The sequence below is a fragment of the Tamandua tetradactyla genome, chromosome 4 (genome assembly GCF_023851605.1).
Source record: "Tamandua tetradactyla isolate mTamTet1 chromosome 4, mTamTet1.pri, whole genome shotgun sequence".
In the NCBI taxonomy this organism is placed as follows: Eukaryota; Metazoa; Chordata; class Mammalia; order Pilosa; family Myrmecophagidae; genus Tamandua; species Tamandua tetradactyla.
This window is the reverse complement of record NC_135330.1, coordinates 107925053-107948179: the sequence shown is the minus strand read 5'-3', so window position 1 is coordinate 107948179 and position 23127 is coordinate 107925053. Positions and strand designations below refer to the sequence as shown.

General features: G+C 40.8%; 1 protein-coding gene across 7 annotated transcripts in view; it reads left to right on the top strand.

The window, feature by feature from the left end:
• Positions 1-23127, top strand: part of TRIM13 (tripartite motif containing 13) — a 55231-nt gene that overhangs the window by 23101 nt on the left and 9003 nt on the right. For 4 of the 7 annotated variants that reach the window (XM_077158175.1, XM_077158176.1, XM_077158174.1 and 1 more), the window contains one exon: positions 17593-17684. The gene's annotated coding sequence lies outside the window, so the exon portion shown is untranslated. The other 3 variants (XM_077158177.1, XM_077158179.1, XM_077158180.1) reach the window with 3 other exon arrangements.

Here is a 23127-nt window from a genome sequence, read left to right as displayed (position 1 = left end):
TTATCCTCTACTCCTCTTTTTTTTTATCAGATACTTCATTAAACTTATTAACAAGTCCTATCAGCTATAACTCCAAAATAGATCACAAAGCTGAACATTTTTTCACCCCACCAAACCTCATGGTCTCTCCTGCTTGGACACTGCCTTAGTCTCCAAACTGCCTCTCTGATGCCACTCTTAGCCCCAGTACATCTTTCTAGCACACCACAGCTCCTATGAGCACTTTGAAATGTAAGTCAGATTATGGACTCTCCAAGGACTCCCATTCACACTGAAACTGAAATCCAAAGTCCTCACCGGGACTCACAAGCCCCCCCCATGGCCTGGCTCCTGATGGTGTGTGCCAACTCTCCATTCATTCATTCACTCATTATGAACCAAGTCTTTGTGGAGTGTACCACGTGCCAGGCACTTTCTAGCCACAGGTCACATTGTTCCCCCTTGTCCAGAACTTTCATTCCAGTGGGAGGAGCCAGTCATCAAAGAAGCAGGCAGTGAGAAGCCGTGGAGAAAAATGGCTTGGGCAGAGGAGAGGGAGTGTGGAGTCCGGCTCAGGAGCCACCTTTGGAAAGGGGATGGCCAGGAAGGTGCCATTAGAGCAGAAACTGAAAGTGAAGGAGGGAATTGCCGGGTGGATTCCAGGCAGAGGAAAGAGCAGGAGCGAAGACCCTGAGGAGGAGGCACACTCAGGGTGCCTGAGGGAACTACCAGGGAGTGGCTATGGCTAGAGCAGAAGGCAGAGCCCATAGGCCCTTGTGGACCCCTGTACTTTGACTTTGATTCTGGTAGGATGGGAAGCCAAGCTTGGGGTGGGGGGGGTGGAGTATGAGCAGAGGAGTGATAGAGAGACAAGAACTACTGTGGGGAAACTGGTTAAGAGGCTTTGGGCTGAAATCAAGGAGAGGGTCAATAATGGTGGCAGGGATGAGAGACGTGGCCATGGGGCTGGAGAGGTACTCAAATGCTGTCCCTAGGATGGGCAAGGGGAGAAGAGAGAAGTCACCATTGGATTTAACTAGGGGAAAGATTTAGCAAACGAGGCAGTATCAGTAGAATGTGTCACAAAGCCTGGCTGAAGTAAGTTTAGAGGAAAAGAAGTGAAGTTGATGGGGAAAAGTCCCTGCATGCAAGGGATGTCAGAAAAATGAAGTGGTGGCTAAAAGGCCTGGAGAAGACTTTTTCAAGATGGAAAGAGAACAACTTCCCATGCTGAGGGAATGATGGAAGAGAAAGTAGAAGACCTACTAGAGAAGGTGAGGGGGAAGGGAGTTGGGGCCCTTGATAGTGTGGCCTTCCTCTGTAGGGATAGGTGAGAAGGTGCAGATATGGGCAGCCAAGCAGTGGGTGGGTGAATGGCATGCACGAGCTTGTGGGAGTCCTCTGTTGTTTACTCTCATTGAAAAGTGAGGGGTGGAGAGAAAGGATTAGAAGTTTGAGGAAATAAAATGGTATGAAGCTGTTCTAGTTTGCTAGCTGCTGGAATGCAATATACCAGGAAAAGAATGGCTTTTAAAAGGGGGAATTTAATAAGTTGCTAGTTTATAGTTCTAAGGCTGAGAAAATTTCCCAATTACAAGTCTATAGAAATGTTCAATCAAAGGCATCCAGGGAAAGATATCTTGGTTCAAGAAGGCCGATGAACTTCATGGTTTCTCTCTCAAGTGGAAGGGCACATGGCAAACACAGTCAGGGTTCCTCTCTCATCTGGAAGGGCACATGGTGAACACGGCATCATCTGCCAGCTTCTTCTCCTGGCTTCCTATTTCATGAAGCTCCCTGGGAGGCATTTTCCTTCATCTCCAAAGGTCACTGGCTTGTGGGCTCTCATGGCTATGTCATTCTTCTCTGTTCTCTCTGAATTGCCCATTCTCCAAAACGTTTCCTCTTTTATAGAACTCCAATAAACCAATCAAGACCACCCAAATGGGTGGAGACATGTCGTCACCTAATCCAGTTTAACAACCACTCTTGACTAAATCACATCATCCAGGGAGATGATCCAATCACAGTTTCAAACATACAGTATTGAACAGGGATTATTCTACTTTTATGAAATGGGATTTTCATTAAAACATGGCTTTTCTAGGGGGTATACATCCTTTCAAACCAGCACAGAAGCTAAAAGTTGAGTGTTTATGCAGGGGAGTGATTATAAGAAGGAACTTAGCATCTAAGCTGGCTGTTTTAGTTTGCTAGCTGCTAGAATGCAATATACCAGAACTGGAATGGCTTTTACAAAGGGGAATTTAATAAATAACAAGTTTACAGTTCTAAGTCTATGACAATGTCCAAATTAAGGCACCAAGGAGTGGTTACCTTTACTCAAGAAAGGTCAGTGGGTCAGGAACCCCTCTGTCATGGTCAGATTCATGTGTCAGCTTGGCCAGTGGTGGTTCCCAGCTGTCTGGTCAGGCAAGCATGGCCTGTGTGTTGCTATGAGGACATTTCATTGACTTAAATCATGATTATGTCAGCTGCAACCACAGCTGATTGCATTTGTAATCAGCCAAGGGGAGTGTCTTCTGCAATGAGTGATGCTTAATCTGATCAGCAGAAGGCTTTTAAGGAGGATTCAGAAGAGACAGTCATTCTTCCTGCTTCACCCAGTGAGCCTCTCCTGTAGAGTTCATCCTGACCTTTCATTGGAGTCTCAGCTTCACAGCCTGTCCTATGGATTTGAACTTTTCCATCCCCATGGTTGTCCATCCAGCCTCTCCTGAGAGTTCATAGTAGACCTCACTATAGTTACCAGCTTGTGCCCTGCCCTAGAAACCTTAGACTCTACATCCCCACGGTTACATGAGTCACTTTTATAAATTTTATATCTACAGATATCTCTTGCTGATTCTGTTTCTCTAGAGAACCCTAGCTAATACACCCTCTGTCAGCTGAGTAGTCTACGTGGCTGGCATCTGCTAGTCCCCTGTTCCTGGGTTCTGTTGCTTTCAGCCTCTGTTCATGTGGGGGTTCCTCACTTTGCTTCTATGGGCTGGCTTTCATCTCTGGCTTCCCTTGGCTCTCTCCAGATTCTGGCTTGTTGAACATCTCATTGTGACATCCGCTGGGCACCAAGCATCTCCAAACATCCGTGTCTCTGTTCTCCACATATCCGCATCTGATTAATCTCTGCTTTGAAGTTTCTGTCGGCTCTGAGGCTTCTGTCATTTCTCGTGGCTCTGCCATTTCTGTTCTTTTCTCCAAAATGTTTCCTCTTTTAAATGATTCCAGTGAACTAATCGAGACCCACCTGAAATGGGGGGAGTCACATCTCCATCTCATCAAAAGTTAATACCCACACTTGGGTGCATTACATCTCCATGGAGATAATCTAATCAAAAGGTTCCATCCTACAGTACTGAATCGGGACTAAAAGAAATGGCTGCCTCGCACAAGATGGACTCAGAATTAAAACATGACTTTTCTGGGGTACATAATACATCCAAGCCAGCACACCAGCTAAGGAAGACAATGAAGACATGAAGGATATAAAGAACAATAAAAAGTGGTAAAACAGTGGCCTACAGGATCCTATGGAGTTGGGGAATTGTTGGTGTTGGGATACTGAAGGAAGGGACATAGAAAGAGAGGAGGCTGTCCCCTAGAGTGACTGGGGGAAAATGTGGAAATATTAAACTTTCCCACCTGGGGAATTTCTGATATTCTTGCAAGCATTGGGGACTACCCATTTAAAAGGTCAAGCCCTCGAACTTGGGACTTTCCCTAATGAAAAGGAGAAGCAAAGGCTCCTTCTCCTTTCTCCAAAGGAGAGGCCAAGCCTACTTATGATTATGCCAGAGAATCTTTTTTTGTTGTTGCTCAGATGTGGCCTCTCTAAGCCAACTCTGTAGATAAACTCATCACCCTACCCTCTACGTGAAATATAACTCCCAGAGGTATAAATCTCCCTGGCAATGTGGGACATAACTCCAGGGAATAAGCCTGGCCCTGGTATTGTGGGATTGAGAAAGCCTTCTTGACCAAGAGGGGGAAGAGAAATGAAACAAAATAAAGTTTCAGTGACTGAGAGATTTCAAATAGAGTTGAGAGGTCGTTCTGGAGGTTATTCTTTTGTACTATGTAGATATCTGTTTTCAGTTTTTAGTATATTAGAATAGTTAGAAGGAAATACCTGAAACTGTTGAACTGTAATCTAGTAGCCTTGATTCTTGAAGATGACTGTATAACTATATAGCTTTAATGGTGTGACCATGTGATTGTGAAAACCTTGTGACTGACACTCCCTTTATCCAGTGTATGGACAAATGAGTAAGAAAATAAAGACTAAATAAATACTAGGGGTGTGTGCCAGTTTAAAACTGTTGTGTGCTCCAGTAAAGTCATTTTCGTTAATCCCGATTTAATATTATTGAGTGGGATCTTTTTGATTAAGTTGTTTCCATGGAGATGTGACCCACTCAATTGTGGGTGGCACCTTTTGATTAGGCTGTTTCCATGGAGATGTGTCTTCATCCATTCAAGGTGTCACTCACTGGAGTCCTTTAAGAGGGAACAATTTTGGAAAAAGCTTCAGAGCTGACAGAGACAGCCCTCAACAAGCTCTGAGAGACCTTTGGAGATGCAGAAAGAAAATGCCCCCCAAGAAGCCATTTGAAAAGAGAATTGGGAAAGAAAGATAGCAGACATCACCATGCGCCTTTCCAGCTAATAGGGAAATCCTGAACTTATTGGTCTTTCTTGAGTCAAGATATCTTTTCCTGGATGCCTTAGTTTGGACATTTTTATAACCTTAGAAACTGTAAATGTGCAACTTAAAAAATTCCCTTTTTAAAAGCCATTCCAATTCTGGTACATTGCATTCCAGCAGCTTTATTTAACAAATGACTATGGGGGGGGGGGGGAAGGAGTATGAGATTTTGGGTGTTCTTGTTCATTTTTATTTTTATTCTTATTTTTATTTTTGGAGTAATGAAAATGTGCAAACATTGACTGTGGTGATGAATGCACAACAATATGATATACTATCAACCACTGATTGTATACTTTGGATAATTGTATGGTTTGTGAATGTATCTCAATAAGATTGCATTAAAAGACTATGTAGCAATATTTTTTTGAAGGCTCATTTATACCTTTTCTATTTGAAAGCTACTCACATCTAATAAATATCTTCATTAATGTAAAAAAATGAAAGAGAAGAGGTGATGGAGGGAAAGTGGAAGCTTCATCTTGCCACCATTCTCTTTCTCCCTGGTGCCATTTCAGCTCACTAGCCTACTTGTTATTCCTCCGACCTTCAGGTTTGTTTCTGCCTCATGTTTTTGCACTTGCTGTTCTCTTCATGTCTTTGCAGACTTCCCTAACTGTAAGCCTTCTGCTCCAACTCCATACCCTGACCACCTAGCTAAGAGGGTCGCCTCTCTCCAATCTATCTCCTGACTGTTTCATTTTTCTTTGTGGAATTAGTTGCCATCTGAAATAGTGCTATTTTCATTCATTCACATTCACTTGATTTGTGTTCTGTCTCTCCCATTAGGATGTAAGCCACATCAGGGTTGGAGTATTGTCTTGTTCACAATTATCTTGCTGGCACAAAATGAACACAATAGGTATTTGCTGAGGGAACAGTGAATGAATGGACTTGCCCAAGGTGACTCAACGAACAGGTGACAGCACCATGACTCAGACCCAGGAGCCTCACTCTGAGCCCTTGCTGCCAACCACTCAACGGGGGTTGGGGAGAAGGGAGAAAAACTGGAAGGAAATAGGAGCTGCTACAGCCTTCTTGGGGCTTTTGATCCCTGAGTTTTTTTGCAGGTTCCCTATGATGGAGTTTGGGGGCAGAAAAAAAATATTCCTGTATTGGAAGCTTTATTGGAAAAGGCAGACGGTAGACAAAAAAATTTCCTAGATAGAATGATATTTAGAAGACACAAAGCAAACCAGCAACAGTGTACAGGTCTGGCATTGGGGCATTGGCCAAAGGCCATGTGAGCCTTTAAATAGAGAACGTATTAATGGGGTACTTTTGAAATTAAAAATTAAAATGAAATGAATTACCTGTATTTTAAAGGGGAAAAAAGTTGTAAAACTGCAGACAATCTGAACATGAAAGCAAGGCAGCATGTCAAACCACCTCTTCTGGGAGAGCAACCATTGAGAAGATAAAATTTTGCAAATGTAAAGCAAAGAATTGTGAGCCATTCTTTTTCTGGGTTACCCTTAGATCTTTAGCTTCATGAAGAATGGCCTGGAGCTGCTCTGCTCGTGATGCAACACTGATTCCTTGGTGTTTCTTTCCATTTGCTCATCGGTTGGACCCGTCTGAGTCTCACTGGGCCTTTGTCGATGTGGTTGCTTCTTTTGGAAGCGTTTCTTCCTTCAAACTAGGTTACAGAAACAAGAGCTGAGTTAGACACACAGCTGCAGAAGCAGATCTCTACTTTCAAATTTAAGATGAAAAAATAGGAATATTGAGAGTGTTTCTTTAGCGCCGAAGTCTACCAAAGTTCTTGGTAGAGCTCTACTTCTTTGCAGGGTCAGCGGTTGGTGGGGGGGTGTCCACACACAAGGAGGCAGGGAGGTTCCTCAAAGAGCTGCGAGTGGGGTTGGGCAGATGGGTGCTGGAATCCAGCTTCCCCCTTGTAGGTGGATGACCCAGGTCACGTCACTTAACCCTGTCATTGTCCTTATCTGCAAAACTCATGTCAACAAAACTCAGTCATGGAGGGCTACGAGGACTAATCGAAATGATGTGTGGGGTGTCATCATGGAAATTGCTGGCAGACCACTTCTTGTTTCTGTAGAGTTGGGCTTTTGTTCTAGCTCTATTATTTCATAGACAGGTTGATCATATAACTTATCATCTGAACTGGGACACTTGAGGGAATGAAAGGGAACACTAAACCAGAGAGGTCAGGACTCTCCCCAGGCAAACCTGGGCCCGTGGTTAAGCCTTGTCCTTCCCCCCCGCAACCCCCCATCCTGCCACCTTATAATTTGGCAAAGGGCCTCCCTCTCTTGCGCCTGGTTCTTTCCTAGGAGAGTAACTAGCCAGCATGGGGTTAGGAGTAAACCCTTTCAGGTGAGCCTGAGAATGTGGATTTATGTTACTTACTGTATTTATTTCTCTTTGGCCTTTCCCGGCACTTGAAAATATCCATCCCTAGTCCCCGCTGTGCAGACCCACTAAGTCCAAATCTCCTGGGATTTTGTATATTTAAACTAGTGTCCTGGGCTTTCTCTCTGATCTGGCAAGGTTGGGAAACACTGCGTTTGCCTTTAGAAAAGTCACTTAAACTCCCCAGTTTTGTGTTGTGCCGTGGGATGTCGCCGCATGCTTGGGTCTGAGATGGGAGAAGAAAGAACCCGAGGAGCCTTTGATAGAGCAAAAATACTCCTAAAAGAAAGACAAATCTCTGGGCGAGGAGTCAGGGCTGGGTGTTCTCTCTGTTTCTGCTCCTGTTATTACCTGGGGATTTCTTTTTCTTTCTTTCTTTTTTTTTTTTTTTTTTAGCATCATCCTTGGTTTTATAATAAAGCAGTGATTTCATGTCCCTATACTTTGTCTAGCTATCACTCTTTTTCTCACATCTTTTCCCACTGTGCCTTCCAGATAGAATTGTTCATACGCTCTGTCTCCACTTCCTTAATTCTCATTCCCTCTGGCTGCCTTGGTATGAAGACTGACCTGGGTGATAGCTTGATGGGGAGCTAGCAATTAATTAACACAGAGTTTCTGTTTGCAGTGATTGGAATGCTTTGGTAATGGATGGTGGTGATGGCAGCACAAAACTGTGAATGTAATTAATAGCACTGAATTAAGTATATGTTGAATGTGGTTAAAAGGAGAACTCTGAAGCTGTGTCTATGTTACTAGAATAAAAATTTTTTTAAAACCCACAAAGAACTGTACAACACAGTGAATTCTAATGTGTACCGTGGACTATAGCTAATGGTATAAATATAATAATGTTCTTTCATCAGTTGCAAGTGTCCCACAGTAATGCAAGGTGTTAATACTGCTGGGGAGTGGGGGAGGGCAGTATATGGGAACTCAATTTGCTGCCTGATTTTTCCGTATACCTACAACTTCTCTAATAAAAAAATATATTAAAATAAAAAGACTGACCAGGGTTTTAATGCAGGTGCTATGTGGCCCTGGGCAGGTTAATGAACTACTCCAAGCCTCAGTTTCCCCACCAAAATATTAAAATGAGTTAAAACAAGAAGAGTGTGTAACATAGTCCTTGCCATGTAGTAAGCTGTACGTGCTTTGCTGTTAAACTCTTCCCTCCCCTGCATACCTCTGGCCCCACTACAGAGCTGAACTTTCTCTTCCTAAAATCTTTAGAAACCTAATTGGAAGATTCTGAGGTCACTTTTTAGGGCTCAATTTATTTCTCTTGTCGATAAGTAAGGCTCTAGCCACTTCTTGAAATTCCTATTCTTTTCCTATATCTATGCCCTTTTCCCCAGTTTTCTTTTCCTCCAGGCTCTTTTTCCTTTGGCTGCCTTACAATTAGGTTCTTTTGGACTTATGCAGATATCAGACCATCCTTATGAAGGCTGTGTAACGATGCAGACAAGACTACTTGAATGTCTTAAGGGAAAAGAGTGCAATAATGGGAAGACCACATGTGAAAAATCTGGGGGCAGTGCTATTGCTCTTCAGAAGGCGTTATGGGTACAGGCTCCAAGGATGATAGGGTCTTAGCCTGGACTGTAGACACCCCCACCCATCCACGATCCCCAGCCAAGAGGAACACAGAGGGAGCAACAGCAAAGGAGAATTCAAGGACCTCTTTGCTATGAGGACTCTGGAGGGTTGCGCCTGGGCACTGCTTTGTCTGGGCTTGTGGCTGGAAAGGCTTCCTCGATCTCCCAGGCATAAATGTACTCTGACCTCAGCCCATTGGACCGGGATAACTGGTCCTTGCCTGAGAGAGACCAGATCCTACTTCCAGCAGTGAACAAAGAGGCAGCAGAGGATGGCCGGGTGCTGGAGCCAGCTCATCCTGGCTGGGCAGAGTTTCTTCTGATCGTCTCTCTCCAGTTCTGCATTCGGTGAAGTCATGTTGGTAGCCTGAAATCGGCCACGGGGAGAGTGTTTATACCGTGGAAATGTGGCAACCGGCTACAGATCAGGGCTCCCCACCCTCCACTCCGCCCAGAGCCATTGATTAGTTACCAGGAAATGTGCCTAAGCGGCGAGGCTCCCACCTGGGAGCACACCACTTCCTTCACTGCAGTGGAGAGTAAAGCTATGTCCGGGCCCATATCAACCCACAAACCCAAGTGATCCAGAGAGTATGAGCTGCTGCTGCTGCTGCTGCTGCTGCTGCTGCTGCTGCTGCTGCTGCTGCTGCTGCTGCTGAGGACAAACCCCTACTGAGCACTTCCAGGCACTGTGGTTCCCTGCTCTAAGAGCATCAGATGTTGCACTTGAATTCACAGGCGCACAACCCTAGGAAATAGGGACTGTTGTTATCTCGATGTTACCAATGAGCAACAGAGGAGCAGAGCAGTAATTTGTCTCATGGCACACTGCCAGTGCATGGAAAATTCTGGATTCCAATCCAGGCAGGACCAGAACCCCAGGTCTGACCTCCATGGCAACTCCTTCTTGGAGAAGGTTGGCAGAGAGGGTGGCAGAGTTTCCATACAGGAAACCACACACACACACATACTTACATCAAAGTAACATTTGCACATAGCGACAAGTCAAAGTTTAGAAGAGTTTTATGAGGAAAAGCAAATCATTTTCCATTTCCTTGTTTCCCTCTGCACTGCCTCCCCCACTGGGTCCCACCAAGTCCCACTTCCCAGAGATCCTCTCGAGCTCTTCTTGTGGATATCTCATCACTCTAGACCAGTGTTTCCCAGACTTCCATGTGCACGCGAATCACCTGAAGACATTTTATATGTATATATATATATATATAAAATATATAAAAAATACATATATATTTAAATGCAGATTCTGATCAGGTGTTGTAATTACTCATTGGAAATTTCCACCTGGATATCTTTCAGATCCTCAGAATGCACATATCATAAACCAAAGTCATTCTTTGCCCATTCAGATCTCAGACCCTTTCTGTCACCCCAAATGTAGTTAATGGCTTGTCTGCCATTTGCCCACCTTAGAAAACTTGATATGGGTCTCTCCTTACTCCTCCCTCTCCTTCACAGTCCATTTGCAGCCATAGCACATCCTACAGATCTTTCAAGACCCAGCTCCTAGAAACTGAACTAAAGTTAATTTCCTGAATGATTTTGATACATTTATCAAACTTTCCTCCAAAAGGCTGTATCCATCTATTCACCTCCAGGAGCAAAGAAGATGGCCTGTGCCTCTAAACGGTAGCCAACTGGTCATTTTAATGCCAATATATATGTCAATGCAATGAACTGAAAAATGGTGTATCATTGTTTTGTTTTTTCTCATCAGTGAAAATGAATATTTTTTCTCATGCTTATTGATCATTCGTATTTCTTATTTTTTGAACTTTTACTCACGTGCTTGTGCTGGTGTTTTTTTTTTTTTTATCTTGGCATTTTCTCTTGTTATACATTTGGAAGAGTTTGTTATATATATATAGATATAGATATAGATATAGATATATTGCAAATATTTCCTACAACTGAATTAGTCTCTTTTGCAAATTGGTTAGCATTTTTTCCTTTTTTGGTATGCATTATAAAAGTAATAGATGCTCAATGTAAAAATTTAAACATTATAAATATATAAAACATAGACATTGAAAATTTCTCAACTTTTCAAACTGACAGTTTGGTGTATTTGTTTTTCTTATTCTTTTTATTTATTTATTTTTTTTATTAGTCTTTTTAATAGTTTTATTGATGCCATTCCATGACTATATTGTTTTGTAACATAAAATGTCTTACATCTGTATTTCGCTATATCATTCAGTCATTTCTTTAATGGTATCTTGCTAAGATATGGTTTTTTTTTTTTGTATGCTATATGCCCGGGGTCACATTTCATTCTTTTTCCACGTGAGTATCCCGTTACTGCAGCACAATTTGTTGAATTTTTTTGTGTTTACTTTTTTTATTTTTGTTTTGCTTGTTTGTTTGCTTTTGGGAAGTGCATGGGCTGGGAATCGAACCCGGGTCTCCCACATGGCAGGCGAGAATTCCACCACTGGACTACCCTCACAGCCCAGGTATCTTGATTAATTTTTATGCTTAGAAAAGAATCTCAAATTTTTATAAGAATTCTTTGAAGTACTAGTCAAGAAATCCTCTTCATTTAGAGATGAGGTATGCTGTGAAGAAGTGAAGACACGTCTGTGTGAACTCTAGAAGTCCACTGCTTCACAAATCAAGGGGGGAAATACTTTGTTTTGATAAAATATATTGAACTGCTTATTTCAAGTGAATTAAAATTCAAAGTACATTACTATTTCGGCTGGTCTCAAATGCTAAGTTTTCAGAAGCTTGAAATAAATTAATAATTTTCAAAATATAAAACTCACTTCCATGAAACATACATGCGTATGTTTTATAATCACCCTGGCCTAGGAACTGAGAATGCTGAGAGAAAATGCACACACACACACACACTATTCCTGCTGTTAGGGAGTTTGCAGTCAAGTGGAAAAGATAAACATTCAAATAACTACAGAGATAACCATATGATGAACCGCAGTGCATGTGACGAAAGGAAAGTATTCGCTGCTATAAGATGACAAAGAGGGGCCTGTCCTTGGTCTGAAACCTCTGGGAAAGCTGAGACTTGCCTGCTGTGCTGTGGCTGGAGGACAGGGACTGAGGGGTGGGAGCCTCTGCAGTAGAGATAGGAGGAACTACTGGGCCAGGGATCCTGAAGTTGGCAGCACAGCCTAAGGCACTACAAGGACTGATGCAAATGCCTGCAGGTGTCAGGGGCTAAGGAGAGGAGAGAGAGACTGCCTCTCCTAAAGCATTTAAATTCCAAGTTTACAACATTTTACAATAACGTGAACAGAGGCTACCAGCTTTCAAACTCTGCCTTAAAGGGAATGTGAGAGTCATTTGATAATCATTGAAGTCCTGGAAGTATCCTAAAACTAAGTGCTTGAGGAATTCCAGAATTTAAATGCAGAATGGAAGAGGATGAACCAGGACTCCTGAGTAGGAAGAGGAAAAGCCAGGATGGGTTGTAGTGTCCTGGTTGCTGAAGCCTAGGAAAAGAGGGCCTTTTCAGACTGAGGTGGCAGCACTCAGGGTTGAATGCTGCCAAGACAGCGAGGAAAATGAGGACTGAAAAAATGCCCATTGGATTTTGAACATGGAGATCAATGACCTTCACAAGATGACTAAAATGGGCTAAGGTGCTGATATGGCATAATCGATCTCGTGCATTTCCTGATTTGTCTGTGTCTTTTGCATGACCGGGACGGGTGTGGGCTGCTTTAGATCGATCCTTAACTCCTGGGGAGCTATCCTCACTCTGACAACAACCAGCATGGTGTTATCAACTACAAAACCAGGATGAGACAAAAACATTTTGGACAAGTCATTTATTATCAACTGCTTTGACATTGGAGAGCCCCAACTAGGTTCATGTTAAAAAGTAAGCAGCATGTGTTTCTTCTGCAATGCTTCTGTAGGTAGCTACCTGATAAACCTTGATCCTTGGAACCAAAGCTCCAGGAGATGACCACAGCTTTTATTTAAGATAAAGGCAGAGGACGTAAAGTCCAGGCATCTACCAGTTCCTGAAAACAGCAGAACCTCCAGCAATGCTGAACACTTCTTTGCAGAATGTTCCACAAAAAGATACTATAGGAAAGGATGAAAATGGTTTTCCAAACTGAAATTGTAAGACATTGTCATAGTGGGAGAAATTTTTCAAGATAAAAATCGCGCATGTAAGGATTATGAGTTAACAGAACAATTTCTCAGGAACAATTTATACAAATTGTTCTCTTAAATGGTTGCAAATATACAGTATTTATTAGTCTTTACCTGAATGAATCATGTCTTATGGATCCTTATAAAGTTACACTTAATCAAGAACAAAATTTTACATACACAGGAATCAAATTTACAAAAATATTTAATTAACATATTTGAATGTAATTAATCATTGTTAAAACATCAAAACAGCACCATATTTCAGAGGGTATATATGTAATGATTTTTAAAGCTCTAGTGAGGCATACTTTAAAACATAGCTAAGCAGCATTACCTTTAGTCACTTACACGATATAGATCATTACAGTAAGATAAATGTTACATACATTATTATGTAAGCATAATTGACACATAAATACATATACACGCGTATGTAATTCCATCTTGAAGAATTTTAGGAAAACATCTGCCATAAATAAATTTTTTCTACATTTGTTTATACACTGAGAACCTCAATGAATGATATATTTGATATTAAATGGTTCAGTAGGACCTAACCATATACACTGCACTTTGATATACATTATTGCATTTTAAGAAACCTGTAATATTCAATAATAAATCTCAAAAGTACTAACGGAAAAATTGCCTCCCTTAAATCTTGGACCTGCTACCAGATTAATGTTTCTAAACGTTTCCTTTCATCTTGTCAGTACTTCATGCATAATATTCAGTGGCTTCCCAATTCCTTCAGGATGAAGTTCAACTCTTTATTCTGACATTCAAAACATTCCCCTTAAATATTCCTCTTTCTCTTCCTCAAACCCTGTAATCTCTAAAGGTCTAATTAAATTCCTACCCCTCTATGAAGGCTCCCCTGAAGGTTCTGGTGATTTCTGCTGACCTTGTTTTTACCAATCACTTTGGTTCTTAACCATACACTGCTAGGTACTATTACTGAATTGTTTCGTAGTTTTTAATTGGAAATTCCTTGGTCTGTATCCCTTTGCTCCCTAGTACAATTCTGAGAATTAGAAAATCTCACTGTATATATAATTATAAACATAAGTGACATCACCTTAATTACCTGTGATTTCCTATCCATCTACAGAAATGGCATAATAGCCAAGTTTACTGTTGCTTAAGCATCTCTCACTCTCTTCCAAAGCTCTGTCTAATGCTTGATTCTCATTGTGCAACAGAAATACATGTGGTTTGCAAGTTTTATTCAAACTAGGAACTCATTCCCTCTAATTTCATCGTGTCATGTAAATTTCCGTCTTTTGTGATAAATATATTTTTACAGGTAGAATTAACTGAATATTTTGGATTTTAAATCGATTTCTCTGAAAATACAGAGCTTAAAAACAAACAAACCAACGCTGCAGAGTCTTCTGCTCATTGAGTTTAATGTTTTTCCTTTTCTTCTTCTTTCCATAAGCTTAGGGAAAAGGGTAGAGAAAAGGCTAAACAAATAAATTATAAATAAGTGTTTCATGACTTCCATTCTACAGGGGAGACTGAGGCTTAAAGATGCTAAATAACTTGAGCAATAATAGTAAGTGGTAGAGCTAGACTTTTGACACTGAACTGATTTCAAAGTTTATGTTCTTTCAGCTACACCAGGCATTGTGAATGCCCTTTACGGGGAATGTTGGGGTGTGACACACTCATGTCTTTGACAGCATGCAAGGGACAGAACAATAAGATGTTTCAGTGTATGTAGGGAGGCTCACACAATTGCTTCAGGCTTAGTTATAAGATCTTCTCACTCTGACAATTTGCATCAGTGTACACCAAATTTGGCACTGTCCCTTTTGATATGGAGCATCTGATCACTTATGCTCGGCAGCTGGGGAGAGAGCTGGCCAGCTTTTACCTTTGTAAAACTTTGTCATATATAAATACATGAGTTCTGACCTTCCATGTATTTGAAGAATGCTCAGTAGAAGGAAATATCACAGGACAAGAATGTGGACAAATCCTCAGTGAACTCTCTAACAGGATCTAGTTGCATTGTGCTCTTCCAGGACAGATGCACTATATATGTACTTTTTTTTGGGGGGGGGTGTGCATGGTCTGGGAATCAAATCTGGGTCTCCTGCATGAAAGATGAGCATTCTTCCACTGAACCACCCGTGCACCCCCTGTATGTACTTTTTAATCCAGCTTCACACTACATAGAGTAGTTCCCTGATTTCTATTTTGGGTATTAGGACCATGGGAAGAGAGAGAGAAAAGTTTATTCCTCCTTTCCTGTTTTTTTACGCTTAAGAGAGTTTAATATATTCCCTTTGTAGTGAAATTTAATGGTATATGGATTCCCATGTAGATTTAACTGACTTTTATATTTTATTGAGCACAAGTTAGTTCATTAATTAGTATGTTCTACCAACTAGATCTAACCAAATGTGTACTATAAAAATATATTAAGAATAACTCGTGGTTCATGAGTTAACCTTACTCACTCTTGCCTTATTTTAATACTAGGACATTTTAAATGTTTGTATAATTTTTTCTTTTTTTAAGTAACACTAACTTAATAGGAGATGGGTGCAGTTTTCATTGGTTCTGTTATGGTGCTGTAGAAAGAACCTGTGCCCAGAAAGAGACTTCTCCCTCTTGTTTTTATTTGGAGAAGTTCCTTCACCAGTTTCCTCGGGGATACTTTTCATTCCATTCTCCCTATGGAGAAATTTCATTCTCCATATTTATAGAGCCTAAATAAGAAATTATAGAAACTGCTCTGTTAATGAAAAGTTAGGTTTATGAACTTCTTAAGCAAAGGAGACGATACATAGAGGAAATGGGGTATTTCCGAAGGGAAGAGTGGGGAGAACCCTTTTAGGGGGTTTAGGCTGAGCATTATCAGTCTAAGAGCTCAAGTAACGTGTATAGTGGGCCTTGAATACCTTTCCTCCAAATCCCACTCTTTTCCTCCAAGGCCCAAGTTTCTCCAGAGTACATGTGAGTGTGGCGAACCCGCAGGGCCTCAACTTCAGGGCATGCTCCTTGATTCTGTACTTATCTCACGCTCCCCACCCCCACCCCCCCCTCCACGATTGTAAGCTTTGGAGGGGAATCATTTCTTTATCATTCTTCTTTGAACACTTTCCAGAACTGTTCATTGGTAGGTGCTTAATGAGTTTGGCGTTAAAGAAGGTATACAGGGAGCTGGATGTCAGAATAACGAGTCTAAATAACCTTCGGCGGTGGAAAATTTAAAGCCAATTGTAAAGTTCCTCCTTCTCTTCAAAGGAAATAATACGGTGCTCTTTTCCTAAAATAAAACTTGAAATGGAATTGGGTTGCTAGGGTACAGCCTAAAGCGCCCAGATAAATGCCAGGCTGGTTCATCTCCCCTGGGTGGCGCTTTTGCCGGAACCTTGTCTAGCGCCACAGCCCGGGTTCCTCCCTCTGGGGCGCTCGCGAGCCGGCGCGGAGAGACCCTTTCCGCTCACCCCGGGTTTGGGGAATGCGTTGCGTACGCGTCCTCCGATCCCCTGCCGCGGCGGCCGGGCTTCTGGTCCTGAAAGATGCCGTTGAAGTGGTGTGAAGGGTTGGGCTTTTTTTTTTGTTCCTAAAAATTAAACGAACAAAAAAAAAAGTACAACAATCCAAACCCAACGATCTTATTGCGCGTCGGTAACGGGAGAACTTCACCAAGTGGCTGCACCCGGCACGGCGCCGCCTCTCGTTGCCGGCCTTGCTCTATCTAGGCCAAGCCCACGCCTCTCCACGAGCCCCCCCATCCGGGGCCGCGCGCCCGGGCTCCCCAAACCCCGCAGGCGCGAGCAGCCCCATCGGGGTGGGGAACAAGGCGACCCAGGCAGCCCCGCCTGCCGCGAGCTGAGTGGCTGGGCGCGCGGGCGGCGGTGGTCGCTGGCCGTTGCAGACCCCAAAAGAGCTCCCGCCCTTCCCTACCCACTCCCTTCGCGCGGGGAGAGGCAAGACTGGGCAGGTAGTACGGAAGCGGAGACCCGAGGTGCTGAAGGAGGAGGAGGAGGAAGAGGGGGAGGAGAGAGCGGCGGGGCGGGGCCGGCGAGCTCGGCGAGTCCATTTTGTAGCGGTGCCGAACGCTCGCCTGGGCGCACAACGCACGGGGCTCGCGGCGGGAGGAGGAGCGGTAGTGCGGCTTCCGGCGGGCCCCTACGCGGCGCTGGAGGTCTGAGGTAGGTACTGGCCGCCCGGCTTCTCTCCGGAAAGGCTCGTGCAGGGGTTTCGAGCTTGCTGCGAGGGTGGGGCCTGCCCCGGTAGAGCCAGGACCTACGTAGGCAGGGGGCTGGCGGAAAGCTTTGAGCTCGCGTCCCAGTTGCGTTGTGGAAACTGGCGGGCCGGGGGACGCGGCTCAGGGAGGAGCGGCGGGGGCGGTCTGTTGGCTGCCTGGGCCTACTGTCTGCCCCAGGAAACCTGCTCCGTCACCGAGCATGCCCAGCTTCTCTGCCAGCCTGTTGCTGTCGCGTGGAAGAGACAGGGACTCTGAACCAGAGGTCAGAGTACGCGCCACCGCCTAGTCCCACACTTGGTAGGCCTGCCTAGTGCCGGGCGAGGGCGCCCTAAGCCGTCGCCCCCTCAGCACAAAGAGCGACAGCCTCGCCTACCGTACGGGGCCCATTCGCTAGGTTAGCAGGCTGGCTCCGTGTTTTGTGTTTGTGTTTGTGTGGGGGTGGAGTGGGGTGGGAGCGATTGAAAAAATTTAAAGTCAAGATTGCGGATCCTGTGCATATAGATGCATAATACCCTTTTCTTTCTCCTTTTTTTTTGCAGTAGCCTGTGGTAGTTACAACGTGAAAAAAGCCTGGTTGCCTTGCCCTGGGAAATAGTAACCTGCCGAATACACCTGAGTACAGGGGACAGAGGTAAACCACAATACTTTTTCCTATGTCACTCCCAAATAAAAAAAAAAAGAAAAACCTACAAAAATGAAAACTTTTAGGCACATAACCTTTCAAAACTGAATATATATATATCTCCCACCCACTTCTCACATGGTCTTTGTTCTTTTCATATTTTGCCAAAACTCAGAAAAATGGAATCCAGACGGGAAATTCTTTATGTGGCAATTGTTTGACATTTACTATAACCCAAGTTGGTTTACGTCTCAAAGGAAGAATGAAGCCTCAACAGCATTTTCCCTCTGTACCTCTGAATGCTCAGGTTGCTAAGGGTTGTAGAAAAGGGCTTACCTTTTCCTTATAATAGAGGCCTTTATATAATAGGCTTTGAAGGCAGAATTTCATTTATATAGGCACTCCCTCTAGTAGGACTTGGTGAAACTGTTGATTAACTGGTTATATTGCTTTTTTTTTGCACAATGGGAAGATAAATTTCTTCAGGCTCTCCTTACCTAAAAATACTTTTTTTTTTGCACCAGATGATTAAACCTCCCTGGTAGTCCTTGCATAACATCATTCTGTTCTTTTCATTCAGTATATTTGTATTAGGGCCCCTGGACCTACTTTTGTCAGAGCTTTTATTCAGACATGCTCATTTTCATGAAACTGCTTTGTACCTCCTGTCCTGTGTGATACTTTCTTTGCCTTCCCTTGAAATCACAATTCAGCAGTCAACTCTATTAGGACCTTTTATTGGTCAATACTCTTGTTCTAACATAACACCTTATATGTGTATATAAATATATATTTTAAGTTCTAGAATTACATGTACACACTGAGACCTGGTACATTCTCATACATCATTGGTTAGAGTTCATAAAATGGTATACCCTTTCTAGAAGGAAACTTGGCATTTTTTCAAGAGCCTTAAAAATGTACCTACCCTTTGATCCAGCAATATACTAAGGTCATCATCTAAGGAAATAATAGTATTTGTACACATATATAATTAAGCCCCCTCATGTTTAATAGTTTAACAGTTCACAAAAGCACATTACTGTGATTTTCATGTGATTTATGTCACACATAATTTTCCCAACCGTGTGAGATATTGGTACTTGAATCTAATTGTCTAAAAGCAGGTTGATTGTTCTTTTCCCTTTATTGCAGAGCCCCTTAAAACTAAATTTATAAAAACTATAGAATTTAGAAGGGATTTTAGAAGGCCCATGATTAAACTTCATTTTACAGATGAGAATACTGAATTCTTGACCCACTTTCTGGACAGAGCTAAGCTAAGAATTGGGGAAACTCAGGTTCTATGCCTAGCTTCCTGTCTACAATTAAAAGTCTTAATCTTTTGGGTCTCAGTTTTTTTTACTTAGAAAGTTAGGTATTAAGCTAAGTACCTAATATGTTTTTAAGCCCATTACAATTGTTTTATTCCTATTTCATAACTTTTATTACCATGTGCTCCCCAGTATGTATATTGGTAATATACATATGTATACTGTTAACTGCCTTAAACTGTTTTATATTTTGAACCTAGGGGTAGGAATGGTAACAAGCGTGACTTAATACTTAGAATCTTAATAAGTTCTGTGAAAGTATGGGTCTGTTTTCTAAAGTCTGGAACTTCATATACTTTGAGATCTGGTACATTCTCATACATCATTGCTTAGAGTTCATAAAATGGTATACTCTTTCTAGAAGGAAATTTGGCAGTTTTTTCAAGAGCCTTAAAAATGTCCCTTCCCTTTGATCCAGCAATAGACTTAAAGGAGGTGTCCAAGGAAATAATCAGAGCTGTGGACCCAGACTTTTGTACAAGGCATACATTTAAATATTACAATACCAAACAAACAAAAAAGACCAGTAAGAAAGCATATCCATAAGATGAATTAATATATTACTGAAGACTATATAATTATGAGAGAGGAAATGTGTGTGATGCATTAGGTGAAAAAAAGTGGATACAGAATTGTATATACTGCATGCTCCCAGTTGTGATTAAAGTATATGCACATACACACACAGACAAGAGATTGGAGGAAATATACCAAAATAATAATAGTGGTTATTCCTTGCTAATGTGATTGTGGGTGATTTTTTCCCACTATTTTCTTACTTCCCTTTATAAGAAGAAAAATGTTACTTATTTGTAGTAAGCACAGATTTTATAATTTAAGAAAGCTGATTGCATAGATAACCTTTCCAACTTCAGTATGTTGTCAGTTTTTTGTGTCCTTTATATCATAGTTTTTAGAATAACAATACCTAAATGCTCTCTGTTTCTGAATTTAGGGCAGGAATTGCCCTTCGGCTTATATTTAATCTTTTTAAATATCATTAGCTCGTTGCATTACCATTGTCATTACCTTCTCTGGGACTGTAGAAACTAAAATGGTACTAGAGGAATAAAATGGCTGTGCTTATCTCTCATTACTGTTAACTATATACAAGTGTCCTTTGACAAACAGAATGGTTCCATTCCATCCAAGCTTCCTATAAAGCAAATTCCCATAAAATGAATTCTATTTTTTAATTCATTTGTTATAGATATAGACATTTATAAGGAAAAGCTGACTTATAAATCAGGTTCGAATACTGGAATAAGGGTGTTCATATATTTTATACTTAGAATAAGATACATAATTTTACACTGAGAAAATGGGACTTTGTTCATACTAACTACATTTCCACTAGTCACCTCAGAAATAAGTTCTTTTTAATTTTGATCAGATATCTACTAAATGCCCACTTTCACTTGGCACGGTATTACATACTATGTAAATAATCTCACTTATCTAGATGAATCTAGCTGGCTTTCTTTTGAATGCTTACACTTTGACAATATTTTCTGAAAGCTGATATTAACCTCAAATACAAAGTTTGATGATGGAGTAGATACCAACTTGTTGGGGATAGTACTTTAATAGGGCAAAGTTTGCTGAGTTAATGGTTATAAAAGAAAATTTGTTTTAGGGATAAAAATTTACCACCTTCATTTAAACCTATTTACATTTATTTGGGTGAAAAGAAACCAGACAGTTCTGGTTCATAAAACATTGGCAGAAGTCAGTAATTCTAACTTAATTATCTTAATTCCAACTTTTAACAGGTAAAGATAAATATCTGGGTATGGTTGGTATAAGACTAGGGGAATGCAGAATGTTTAAATATCTTTCTCATAGGCCATAACGTAGTCTATATGTCTGTTTCCCTAAAATGCAGGCACTAATTTTATTCAAATTGATTTCATCTGAGTAGGGTGAGAATTCTTTTTTGGGTCCACATAAATATCTTAATAGTTGTACATAAGTGGGATAGGGATTTCTGATCTAGAGCGTATCCTGAAGCTCTACTAATTTAATATTGCAGAATTATAGGAAGTATAAAATAGTATCTTGGATGATTACCAAGTAACACAAAAAAACGGGGGTGGGGGGAGAAAAGCTAGGCAGTAAGGTGAAAAGGAGGGGGGGAAGGGTTAAGGAACGAACAGGAGGAAATTAAAAGATTTACTGTGAATCAGCATGGAGAAGGAGTTAAAAGAACCATAAATAAAAGATTTTCAGGGCTAAATAGTGGTTCAAGAAGAAAACAAAACAGTTATTCTAAGTGGTTTTAAGATTATGAGATGAAATGGTTTTTAGATTTTTGAGGATGTCACTTTGATTCAACAACCCATCAGTTACCCTGCTAGAAATATCTTGGGGAAAATTTTTACTACCTCATTCTAGGTCAATGCCAGGAAAGGTAAGTTATTTCTTGTCCTACATGGATACATAGTAACCATAGTAACTTTAATAATGTGTTTGCAAGAGCTACATAACAATTAGAAGCTATTTTAGACACTATATGCTATAAATTCAGTTCAGTATTCCTTTTCTGAGATGAATCTTGAAATTGCCTATTCTTAATTTCACTTTGTCCTGTTTTAATTATACAAGTTATGAAACAGTCTCTAAAAGCCAGACTGAAGTGCACTTAAAGATTTTGTTAATTTTCATATGTTATAAACCTTTCAAAACAGTTATACAAATGAGGAGAGAAATTTTAATATGTATAAATGGTTTGTCAGAGGTCATAGACCAAGAGCCAGACCTTCGGTTAATCTTTTCACAGGCCTGGATCCAGAGATTTCCAAAAATACAATTTTTATTTTATAAAAGCTAAAACAGTACTATAGCAGAGTAAGCTCTTTGTGAAGCTTACTTGGGGCTGAGGTTTCTAAAGTTTTACTTTTTTTTTTTAACCTCAATATGGTATTCCTATAATTGGCTCCACTTTTCACTTTTTTCCCCCAACTTGTGAAAAATTTTAAACATAAAGGAAATTCAAAAGAATACTACATTGAATTATCCTTCACCTAAATTCAGTAGTTAACTAAACCCTTATTAAGTTTCAAGATAGCATTATTAGTGGGTTTCATGGTAAACTAGAATACAGTATACTACTTGAAAATAAGATTAGCATGCTGTGAGGAATTCTCAGTGTTGTTCCAAGATAAGATTGGAGGGACTCAGTCTAGTAGAGCTTACTTTGGTATTGCTTTGAGATTCCTAAATTCAAAGCTACTTCAAAGTAGGATGGAAATTTGGTCTAAAAATCTCAGTACAATTGGACTCTTAAGATACAAAGCACAATACATTGCTTTTCCTTTTGTTCCCTAAAGGGAATTGAAGAAAAAATCATAGGTAACGTTTTGTACAACTTTATATGGCTAACAGCCAATGGAACTTAAACGGATTAATACAAAAGTTTCTTTTTCTAATGAGGAAGTTAACTTCTGATACATACATATTAGCTTTTCTGTTTTATATGGCTCCTTTCTAAGTCTTGTTTTTTCCATTTTTAATATTCTGTTTATCATGATACATTGTTTTCATTTGTAGAGACTGTTGCTTTATACTTATTTAAGGTAGGATTGATAAAGCACTTACTGCAGTCCGTTCTTGAGTGCAGGTATATTAATTTGTTTTAAATACATCTCTTGTGGTGATACAACTATGCTTTTGTCAAAATTCAGAACTGTACACCAACATGAGTGAATTTTACTTTATGTAAAATTTAAAATATATTCTAAAAATACAAATATGGCTGAGAAATGAGGTGGTTGTTTCTCTTCCAGAGATGGTAGGCAATTTAGTATATGTATTTGGCTATTTTATTGCTTAGTATAGAACACTTGGGAAATGTTTAATTGGTAGGAAAATAAATTTCTGTGCTTCAAAATTTAGACTTTTTGGTATTCAGAAACACATTCAAAGGAAGAAATGAATCTTGGAAAACTTTTTTGCTCTGAAAACACTTAATTTGACACAGGTTAAGTTGAAAGTTTATGAACAGTGAACAATATTTTGTTTACAAATATTGACTTCTCTATTGGGAAAGAATTAATTAGAAAAAGGGGTTGTAGTGGGTTGTGTTTTTTTCATTTACTTCAAAGCAGTATGCTGAACTG